This window comes from Nomascus leucogenys, chromosome 22a, assembly GCF_006542625.1.
Source record: "Nomascus leucogenys isolate Asia chromosome 22a, Asia_NLE_v1, whole genome shotgun sequence".
Classification (NCBI taxonomy): Eukaryota; Metazoa; Chordata; class Mammalia; order Primates; family Hylobatidae; genus Nomascus; species Nomascus leucogenys.
The window spans coordinates 79,816,674-79,828,227 of record NC_044402.1 but is presented as its reverse complement, the minus strand read 5'-3'; the positions used below and the strand labels follow the sequence as shown (position 1 = coordinate 79,828,227).

Below are 11,554 nucleotides of genomic sequence, written 5' to 3'. Positions count from 1 at the left end.
ACCATAGGACCCAGCAATTAAACTCAGGTTTATACACAAAGTATTTGAAAGCAGATATTCAAACAAAAATGTATAGATGGATGTTCATGGGAGCGCTGTGCACAATAGCCAAAAGGTGGAAACAACTTAAATGACCATTAACAAGTTAGTGGATAAACAAAATAGGGTAGACTGAGCTACCTGCATGCACTGTGCAGTGCCAGAGAGGTCAACCAGAATCAAGATGTCTGGCACTGAGGAAGCAATTTTTGGAGAGCGTGACAGCCATACTGCTGCTCATGGTAGCTTGGTATGCTTTGGACAGTGCCAGTACACAGCAGAAGAGTACCAGGCCATTCAGAAGGCCCTGAGGCAGAGGCTGGGCCCAGAATACATAAGTAGCGCATGACTGGAGGAGGCCAGAAGGTGTGTTACATTGAGGGTCATTGGGTAATTAATATGGCCAATGACATGTTTGTTTACAACAGTGGGGCACACTCCATTATGCAGCAGAATGTGGATTTTGTTGCCCTCAACTATGGCAAGTTCTACATGGGAGTCTGTGCGTTTGTGAGGGTACAGCTGTAGGATGGTTCATATCATGAAGTTGTGGGTTATGGTGTTATGGCCTCAAGTCCAAGGCCTTATCTTTGGAGAAGGCAAGGAAGGAGGCGGTGACAGACGGGCTGAAGCGAGCCCCCAGGAGTTTTCGGAATGCACTTGGAAATTGTATTCTGGACACAGACTACTTGAGGTCACTAAACAAGCTTCCACACCAGTTGCCTCTTGAAGTGGATTAAACTAAAGCAAAGAGACAAGATTTTGAATCATCTGTGGAAGAGGCAAGATACAACAGCTGCCAACTGAACATGGCCCTGGGACACCCACAACTTCAAGATGTGACCTCCCCTTGCAGACCAAGCCACGTCGTGATTCAGGGGGACAAGGACTGCAGGTTCCCAACTTCTGAGCTCATCCACTGTTGGCAAGAGAGGCCACGTACCAGCAGAAGTTCTGGCAAAAGCAGCTGCAGCAGCAGTTCTGGGAGCAGATGGAGAAACAGCAAGTCCACACTTTTCCCCGTCAGTTGAGAAGACTGAGGAGACTCTTGGAGACAACTCTGAAATGTGGGATGTGACTCCAGATGCAGGGGATGGTGTGGTCAAGCCTTGTCTAGAGAAGAAACCACCCCAGACCTCTGACACACCAGCCTTGAACAACCAGATGGTGACCCAGAACAGGACTCCACACAGCCTTTGCTGTCAGAAACCACAAGTAAAATCTGGACCTTGAGACCTCCAAACTTACAGCACTGACCAATGTATAACAGGAAACTGGGAATCTCATAGGAAGGGCCAGGACATGAAGACAAGGAAATTGGATCCATCTTAACTGAGCCTCTGGCCACATCACTGGACTCTGTTGCAAAGGGACTTTGGAAAACTACTTTTTGGTCATGAAGTTGTTCATCACTCGTGGAGAATTACCTTTATTGCTAAGGATTTATCTTGCTTCATTGTGAACCTCATTGATAGGATCTGACTGAGAGCCCACTGCAGTTAGAGCTGAGCACTTTTAAAAACCTCATCCCACACTCTAGTTGGGAGAGGCTCTGGACAGATGAAGCACCTTTTCTTTGGCTTGTGAGGCTTCCCACTATTTATTTCTAAACTATTATATTAACACCAATGGACATTTTAGGAATCACCAATGGCTGCTTGCCCTCAAGCAATATAGGCCGGACTTAGTACTAACCATCTGCTGCAGCAATTACCTACATTCAATTGCTTTGCATAACCTCTGCCTTCTTTCCTTTAGGGTACCAGGCCTTTAATGTTGTCCATGTTAAGCACTGAGGATCATGACAGGAAAAAGGTTGGAGTAGTGCTTTTTACTGCTTTGTATCAATCCAGGCTACAATCTTCATTTAATATAAATAAATTCACTTATGGGTTTATGACATAAAAAAGGGTATATTTATTTAATGGAATATTATTTTGCCCTAAGAAAATAAGGTACTGATATATGCTACAACACAGAAGAACTTAATAACATGAAAGAAGCCAGTCACAAAATACTACAAATTATATGATTTCTTTTACATGAAATGTCCCAAACAGACAAAATTATAGAGACATAAAGTAGATTTGTAATTACTTAGGGATGAGGAGGATAGGGAATAGGGGCTTGAGAGCTAAAGGGTATGGGTTCTCTGTGGTGATAAAATGTTATAAATTTGTCTTTGGTGATGGTTGCAGATAGCCATGGATATACTTAAAAATCATTGAATTATATTCTTTAAAGGAATGAATTGTGTGCTGTGTTAATTATATCTTAGTAAAGCTATTTTTAAAACTTGTAAAGGAAAAAATTGGAGGGCACCAAATGCCTAACACATTGACTAGAAAAAGACCCACATCAGTGCACACCAACGGGAAAAGAGAAGACACTACAATCTCCACGTAAAAACCTTAGCTCACATTAAAAAGATTGTAGGCTGAGAATGGCATTGACTTAGAAAAGAGATAGCTTTGTAAGTTAGAAGACAATGGAGTAACACATACAAAATGATTGATGAGGCAAAATAATATTCAGTCCCACATTTTTATTTGAAAATGAGGACAGAATGAAGAGGTATTCATAAACGCAGAGTGTACTTTACCTTCCATGCACCCTTTCAAAGGGAACCACCCTTCTACTGGAGAATAGACTCCAGTAAAGTCAGGAAGTCAAACCAAAAGAGGAGCCAACCCAATAGCACAGCCACGAGGAGCCCCAGATCACTGACTCTGCAGCCCATAGTGGAGTGAGAGGGCAGAGAGACCTCAACTGGATATCTTTATGGAGAAGCTATTCAGTAGAATAGTGGATATTATGGAGCATTTTGAAGCACTCCTTGGGCAGTGTGGGGAGAATACACGGATAGCAAGTATTACATGTGAAAAAATTTGATAAGGTAAAAACACTGCTGAAAAGGGGGGAACGGTATCATAGTATAATACATATATATATACACATATGTATATGTGTATATATATGTATATGTGTATATATATATATACACATATGTATATGTATGTATATGTATATATATGTGTATATATATATGATTTTGCCCCACAATAAATAGTATGTTTATAGTTATAATGAATTTACACTAGGTATACATTTAATTTTAAAAATACTGACATATAATAGGCAATGGTAGGAGGAGGGGTAAGGTGGTATAAGGGAGCCAAGTGCCTAAAATTAGTAACTTGAGAAAATAAGTATGTTTGTGATTTAGAAATAAGGACTTGAGAATAGAAGAAAACACTAAAAAAAAGTCAAAAAATTGTCTTTGGGTAGAAGGACATGAAGGGTCTGGGACTTATTTTTCATTTCAGGTTTATGGTACTTTTTAATTTTTCAACCATCTCCATACATTTTTGATTTTTATTTCATAAATACTTCAAAAACAACAAAATTGAAAAGGTGATGGGGTCAAGGCACAATGGCTCATACCTGTAATCCCAGCACTTTGGGAGGCCGAGGCAGGCGGATCACCTGAGGTCAGGAGGTCGAGACCATGCTGGCTAACATGGTGAAACTCCATCTCTACTAAAAATACAAAAATTAGCCAGGCATGGTGGCAGGCACCTGTAATCCCAGCTACTTGGGAAGCTGAAGCAGGAGACTCTCTTGAACCCGGGAGGCAGAGGTTATAGTGAGCCAAGATTGCGCCATTGCACTCCAGCCTGGGCAACAGAGTGAGACTCCATCTCAAAAAAAAAAAAAAAAAAGGTGATATACAAATCTTTTGATACCTATTTCACTAACCTAAGCTTTTTATTAGAGCTACGAAGACAAGCTATGTTGACAAACTCCTTTGGTTGGTGTCTATACAGACAAAATTCTAAACACTTAAGGGCAAAATGCTTTTGTTGATGCCAGCATTATAATTTCATTGAGTATATATGGCTAAAGTCTTATTTAATTTCACTAGTTCCTTTTCTGTGTTTCTCTGACAAGATTCTAATTTAATATTTGTATGATTGCTGGCTCTGCCAGCAAAGCACCTGGGCACTCTGTAGTTAAGAGGGCCCAGAGAATTTGTTAGCTCTCTTGAAATCTTGTGGATTTTTAGACACACAAATCCTACTTTTAAGAAATCATCAAAGTAATCCTCAATAGACTAGGAATTCAGGTCAGAAAATACTTTAAATCCCTCAGACAGAAAAAGCTGTAAATCCTTTAGGTTACTTTGGAGGATCTGAAGTGGGATGATATGTTTAAGTCGGTTAATTATGTGGCAAAATTAGAGTTACTTGGCAAATTCTTGCCATGATGCTACACTCTAGGGAGAGGAAGTCCATGCATGCTACCTTATATTCCTGGGAACACACACACACAAAAATAATGATTTCTTTCCATTACCCTGATCCCTTCAACATCCTGTTCCCCAGAAACCTCTGTAAAAATAAACAGTTGCCCTCTGGATAAATGACCAGACCAAAACAATTCGGCCAAAAAATTTTGAAATCAATACTTCTCATCTTTCCACCTCTAACTCCTCAGCTCTTTTAAGCTATCTTAACCCAACTGTTCTCAAAAAAGAACTCTTCTTGAATCCAACACTGATTTTGTTGTTGTTGTTATTCTATATGATTGACTGAGTTTTTTCCACTCAACTTACTTGACTATCTGACTATGGAAAGTAAAGCAACTATTGATTTGGTTGCCTGCTTACCTAATCTCTGTGTAAGAAACCTTCATGGAACCTGAATTTAATCATTCTTTTTTTTTTTTTCTTTTTTTTTGAGACAGAGCCTCGCTCTGTCACCCAGGCTGAAGTGCAATGGTGCAATCTCAGCTCACGGCAACCTCTGCCTCCCAGGTTCAAGCAATTCTCCTGCCTCAGCCTCCCGAGTAGCTGGGATTACAGGCACCCAACACCACGCTCAGCTAATTTTTTTTTTTTTTTTTTTTTTAGTAGAGATAGGGTTTCACCGTGTTGGTCAGGCTAGTCTCGAACTCCTGACCTCAGGTGATCCACCCTCCTCAGCCTCCCAAAGTGCTGGGATTACAGGCATGAGCTACTGTGTGTGGCTGTCATTCATTTTTAAATATTATTTCTTTATTTAAGAAATACTCCATGCATACACACAAGCCTCAGGGATGTAAACTGTATTCTAGCTGAACTAACAATTTAAAAATAATTTTTGGTCATAAAATACATATTGGTCCATCTGTAGTCCATAAGAGCCTATCCTGCCCATCTTCCTTCCCTACATCCTTGCCCAGGGCTCTCCCTCCCACTAGATGGGGACACACAAATGATCCTTCTGTAACTTCTGCCAACTAAATGCCTCATGCTGGAGACCTTCCCCAATTCCTTCCGTGACCTTACTCTCAGTTTCGTTAAGGACTGAAAAAGAAAAGGAAAGCCAAAGCAATAAAAGGTAGCCAAGAAAAGTTTGCTTAGTCTCCTTTGTTGTCTCTGCCCAATTTTAATTTGGTAATAATTTGTAGGGAACAGATAAAGTCAGGGCCAGTTTTTCCTTGATGCTTTTAAAGAAACAAAAAGCACTGATCTTGAAGTTCAGTCCCAGGATGGTGTCTTTACTCTGCATTGGCAACTTCCATATCGTTGGGCAAGCCACTTAACCCCTCTGATTTTATTTATGAGACAATAATCATATCATAATTGTTATTTTTCTTTTTTCAACTTTTATTTTACTTTCAGAGATACATGTGTAGGTTTGTTATATAGGTAAATTGCATGCCACAAGGGTTTAATGTACAGATTATTCCATGACGCAGGAAATTAGTACCCAATATGTACTTTCTTGATCCTCACCCTCCTCCCAACCTCCACCCTCAGGTAGGCTCCAGTGTCTATTTTTCTACTCTTTGTGTCCATGTATACTCAATGTTTAGCTCCCACTTATAAGTGAGAACATGCAGTATTTAGTTTTCTATTCCTGTGTTAGTTCACTCAGGATAGTGGCCTCCAGCTCCACTGATGTTGCTGCAAAGGATAGGATCGGCATGGTGTTCCATGGTATATATGTACTACAATATTTTTTATCCAGTCTACCACCGATGGGCATTTAGATTGATTCCATGTCTCTGCTATTGTGAATAATGCTGCAGTGAACATACACATGCATGTGTCTTTATGAGAGAACAATATATACTCCTTTGGATATATAGCCAGTAATGGGACATGTACCCAAATGGTAGTTCTAAGTTCTTCAAGAAATCTCCAAGTTGCATTCCACAGTGGCTGAAATAATTTACATCCCCACCAGTAGTGTACAAGCATTTCTTCCCTTTTCTTCACAACCTTGCCAGCATCTGTTATTTGTTTGACTTTTTAATACTAGCCATTCTGACTGGTGTGAGATGGCATCTCATTGTGGTTTTGATTTGCATTTCTCTAGTGATTAGTAATGTTGAGCATTTTTCATATGCTTATTGGCCATTTATATGTCTTCTTTTGAAAGTGTCTGTTCGTGTCCTTTGCTCACTTTTTAATACGGTTGCTTGGTTTTTGCTTATTAATTTATTTAAGTTTCTAATAGATTTTGGATATTATACCTTTCTCAGATGCATAATTTAAACATATGTTCTCCCATTCTGTGGGTTGTTTACTCTGTTGATAGTTTCTTTTGCTGTGCAGAAGCTCTTTAGTTTAATTAGGTCCCACTTGTCAATTTTCGTTTTTGTTGCAATTGCTTTTGGCATTTTTGTCATGAAATCTTTGCCAGGACCTATGTTCAGAATGGCATTTCTTAGGTTTTATTCAATGATTTTTATAGTTTCACGTTATACACTCAAGTCTTTAATCCATCTTGAATTGATTTTTGTATATGATGTAAAAAAGGCATCCAGTTTCAGTCTTCTGTATATAGCTAGGCAGTTATCACAGTACCATTTATTGACTAAGAAGTCCTTTCCCTATTGCTTTTGTTGACTTGTCAAAGATCAGATGATTTTAGGTTTGTGGCTTTATTTCTGGGCTCTATGTGTCTGTTTTTGTACCAGTAACATACTGTTTTGGTTACTGTAGCCTTATAGTACAGATTGAAATCAGGTAATGTGATACCTCCAGCCTTGATCTTTTTGCTTAGGATTGCTTTGGCTATTTGAGATTTTTGTTGTTGTTGTTGTTCCATATGAATTTTAGAATAGTTTTTTCTAATTCTGTGAAGAATATCATTGATAGCTTGATAGTAATAGTATTGAATTGATAGCTTGATAGTAATAGTATTGAATTGTAGATTGTAGATTGCCTTAGGCAGTATGGCCATTTTAACAATATTGGTTCTTCCTATCCATGAGCATGGAATGTTTCTCCATTTGTTTGTGTCATTCCTGATTCAGCAGTGCTTTGTAATTTTTGTTGTCGAGACCTTTCACTTCCCTGGTTAGCTGTATTCCTAGGTATTGTATTTGTGTGTGTGTGGCTATTGTGAATGAGACTGCATTATTGATTTGGCTCTTAGCTTGGACATTGTTGGTGTATAGAAATGCTTATTTTTGTACATTGATTTTGTATCCTAAAACTTTGCTGAGTTTCATCAGCTCATGGATCTTTTGGGCAGAGACTATGGGATTTCATAGTTACACAATCATACCACTTGCAGAGAAAGATAGTTTGACTTACTCTCTTCCTATTTGAATATCTTTAATTTTTTTCTCTTTGCTGATTGCTCTGACTAGGACTTCCAGTACTATGTTGAATAGGAGTGGTGAGAGTGGACATCCTTGTCTTCTTCTGGTTCTAAAGAGGAATGCTTCTAGCTTTTGCCTGTTCACTACGATGTAAGCTGTGGGTTTGTCATAGATGGCTCTTTTTATTTTGCCATATGTTCCTTTAATGCCTAGTTTCTTGAGGGTTTTAAACATGAAGAGATGTTATATTTTATTAAAAGCCTTATCTGCATCTGTTGAGATGATCATGTGGTTTTTGTTTTTAGTTCTGTTTATGTGATGAATCACATTTATTGATTTGTATGTGTTGAACCAACCTTGTATCCCATGGATAAAGCCTATTTGATCATGGTGGAATAGCTGTTTTGGTGTACTGCTGGATTCATTTTCCTAGCATTTTGTTGAGGATTTTTGTATCCATAATCATCAAGGATATTGGCCTGAAGTTTTCGTATATATATATATGAAATACATATATAAAACCTGCCAGATTTTGGTATCAGAATGATGCTGGCCTCATAGGATAAGTTAGGGAGGAGTCCCTCCTCCTGAATTTTTTGGAATGGTTTTAGTAGGAATGGTACCAGTTTTTTTTACATGTCTGATAGAATTCAGCTATGAATCTGTCTGATCCTGGGCTTTTTCTGATTGGCAGGCTTCTTATTACTCAACTTTGAAACTTGTTATTGGTCTGTTCAGATTTTCACTGTCTTCCCGGTTAATCTTGAGAGGTCATGCTTCCAGGAATTTATCTATTTCTTCTAGTTTTCCAGTTTGTGTGCATAGCAGTGTTCATAGTAGTCTCTGAGGGGTTTTTGTATTTCTATGGGGTCAATGGTAATGTGCCCTTTGTCATTTCTGATTGTGTTTATTTGGATCTTCTCTCTTTTTTTTTCTTATTAGTCTAGCTAGTGGTTTATCAGCCTTTTTCCTAGTCTTGGCCTGTCACCCAGGCTGGAGTTCAGGGGTGCGGTCTCAGCTCACTGCAACCTCCACCTTCCAGGTTCAAGCAATTCTCGTGCCTCAGCCTCCTGCTAGCTGGGATTACAGGCGTGCACCACCAAGCCCAGCTAAATTTTTTGTATTTTTTAGTGGAGATGGGGTTTCATCATGTTGGCCAGGCTGATCCTAAACTACTGGCCTCAAGTGATCCTCCCTCCTCAGCCTCCCAAAGTGCTAGGATTACAAGTATGAGCCACTGCACCTGGCCTATCAGTCTTATTTACTCTTTCAAAGTACCAACTTCTGGTTTTGTCGATCTTTCTGTATGGCTTTTTGCATCTAAATTTCATGCAGTACAGCTCTGGTTTTGGTTATTTCTTGTCTTCTGATAGCTTTGGGGTTGGTTTGCTCTTGTTTCTCTAGTTCCTCTAATTGTGATATCACATTGTTAATTTTAGATCTTTTTAAGCTTTTGATGTCAGCATTTAACGCTATAAACTTTTAGCACTGCTTATCTGTGTCCCAGAGATTCTGGCATGTTGTATCTTTGTTCTCATTAGGCTCAAAGAGTTTATTGTTTTCTGCCTTAATTTTATTATTTACCCAGAAGTCCTTTAGGCAGACTTCAGAATGTAATTGTGTGATTTTGAGCGACCTTCTTGGTATTTATTTCTATTTTTATTGCACTGTAGTCTGAGAGCATTGTTGATATGATTTTGGGTTTTTTTTAAATTTGCTGAGAATTATTTTCTGGCCGATTTTGTGGTCAATTTTAGAGTATGTGCCATGTGCAGATGAGAAGAATGTATTTACTGTTGTGCTGGGGTGAAGGGTTCTGAGGATCTCTATGGTGTACATTTGGTCAAGTGTTGAGTTCAGGTCCCGAATATCTTTGTTAGTTTTCTGACTCAGTCATCTGTCTAATACTGTCAGTGGGGTGTTGAAGACTCCCACTATTATTATGTGGTTATCTAAGTCTCTTCCTAGGTCTCTAAGAACTTATTTTATAAATCTGACTGTTCTTGTGTTAGGTACATCTTCAATTCCTCATGGACAAGTCATTCCCACCACACCCTTACACCCATCCCCTCTGCCCCAAGATTTGGCCAAAGGACCTTCTTTTGTTAAAACAGAGGAAAAAAAACCCACAGTTTTTCTAGTCAGTAGATTATTTCCTCTAAATCTTCAGTACAATATCCACTTATGAAACTGATAGACCAAAATATTTATAGGGAGTAATAGCTGGTTGGTGAAAATTCAGGAGTTTTTTGGGTTTTGGTTTGGTTGTTGCACTTATTCATGTCTGTCTCATTGTTTTAATTCCTTTTTACAATCAACACATATTATTTTATAAGAGAAAATAACTTTAAAGCTTTTTAATAATATTAAGACAAAGAATAGAAGGGAGATAGAAAATGGTAAACAGACTCAGGAAATCTAGCTCCATTATTGCTCAAATAATGCTTTTAATTAATAGGGAAGGTATTAAAATATATTGACTTTATTATAAACCCAGATCTTCTTCTCACTCGGGCTTACTAAAAAGAACCAGAAATCCTTGGAGAAACTGCTAATTCTAGGATGCAAACAAGGTAGGTTCAAGATGAGGCTAAAATGTATTGTTATACCAGAGTGTGAAAAATGATGAGGCATGTCACAAGGACACTGGTGCCAAATTGAAGAACCAAATGTTTGGGGAAATTGATTATCAAAATAATTAAGTAATAAGTTATAAACCATTGAAAAAATAGTAATGTATTTGTCCTTATCTAAATATACAGGAGAAAGAGAAGCTCATGCTTACAGTAGAAGGAAGAATGTCAACTGGTAAATGCAAAAGTCCAGGGATTGGAAAATCATCATTTTGTGATTTTATAATAAAAATTGCAGCAGGCAAAAATTATCAGTGGATATTAAATCTGGTGAAGTGAATTTTTATGTGGTTGGTATAGAAGCATGTCCATGTAGACTGCTTAGTGGTTGTAATGAGAAAAAAACTACAATTATCAATATGTATTAGATAAATCACACAACATCTTGAAAGAGTGATCTCAACTATGAGGGATAGATGTGCATCATGTGCGTACATTTGTGATACACAGGAGGGCACGTCATCTAAGAAGAAAGAATATTGTGAATCAAATCATGGGGACACATCAGAGAAGTAAATCCATGTGGAAATATCTACCAATCCCAAATGAAAATATTTCATTTAGACAAGGGAGGGAAATGACTGTACATTTAAAATTGTATTTAATTTTTTATTTTATGTTAATATATCATTGTACATAGTTTGCAGTACATGTGATGTTTTGATACATGTATATAACATGTAATAATCAAATCAGGGTTATTGTGGTACCCATTACCTCAAACATTTATCTTTACTTTGTGTTGCAAACATAATTATTTTCATCTAGTTATTTTGAAACAGACAATAAATTATTAACTGTAGTTTCCCTACTGTATTATAGAATACTAAAACTTATTTCTATTTAATCGTATTATTGTACTGTACCTATTAACCAACTTCTCTTCATCTTTCCCTGCCCCCTTCCTTTCCAGCCTTTGGTAGCCATCATTCTACTCTCTATCTCCATGAGATCCAAATTTTAACTCCCGTATATGAGTGAGAACATTCTGTATTTGTCTTTCTATGCTGGTTTATTTCACTTAATAGCCTCTGGTTCCATCCATGTCACTGCAAATGACAAGATTTCATTTGTTTTTACAGTTGAATAATATTCTATTGGGTATATATCACATTTGTTTTATGCATTCATCCATTGATGGACACTTAGGTTGATTCCATATCTTGGCTATTGTGGATAGTGCTGCTATAAACATGAGAGTAAAGATAGCTCTTCAATATCCTAGTTTTCTTTCTATTAAATATATACTTAGTGTGCAATTGCTGGATTATATGGTAGTTCTA

At 37.8% G+C, this 11,554-nt stretch overlaps 1 pseudogene; it reads left to right on the top strand.

The window, feature by feature from the left end:
• The first annotated feature begins 223 nt into the window (after window positions 1-223).
• LOC100602444 lies at window positions 224-1,422 on the top strand (annotated as a pseudogene).
• Window positions 1,423-11,554: the final 10,132 nt, after the last annotated feature.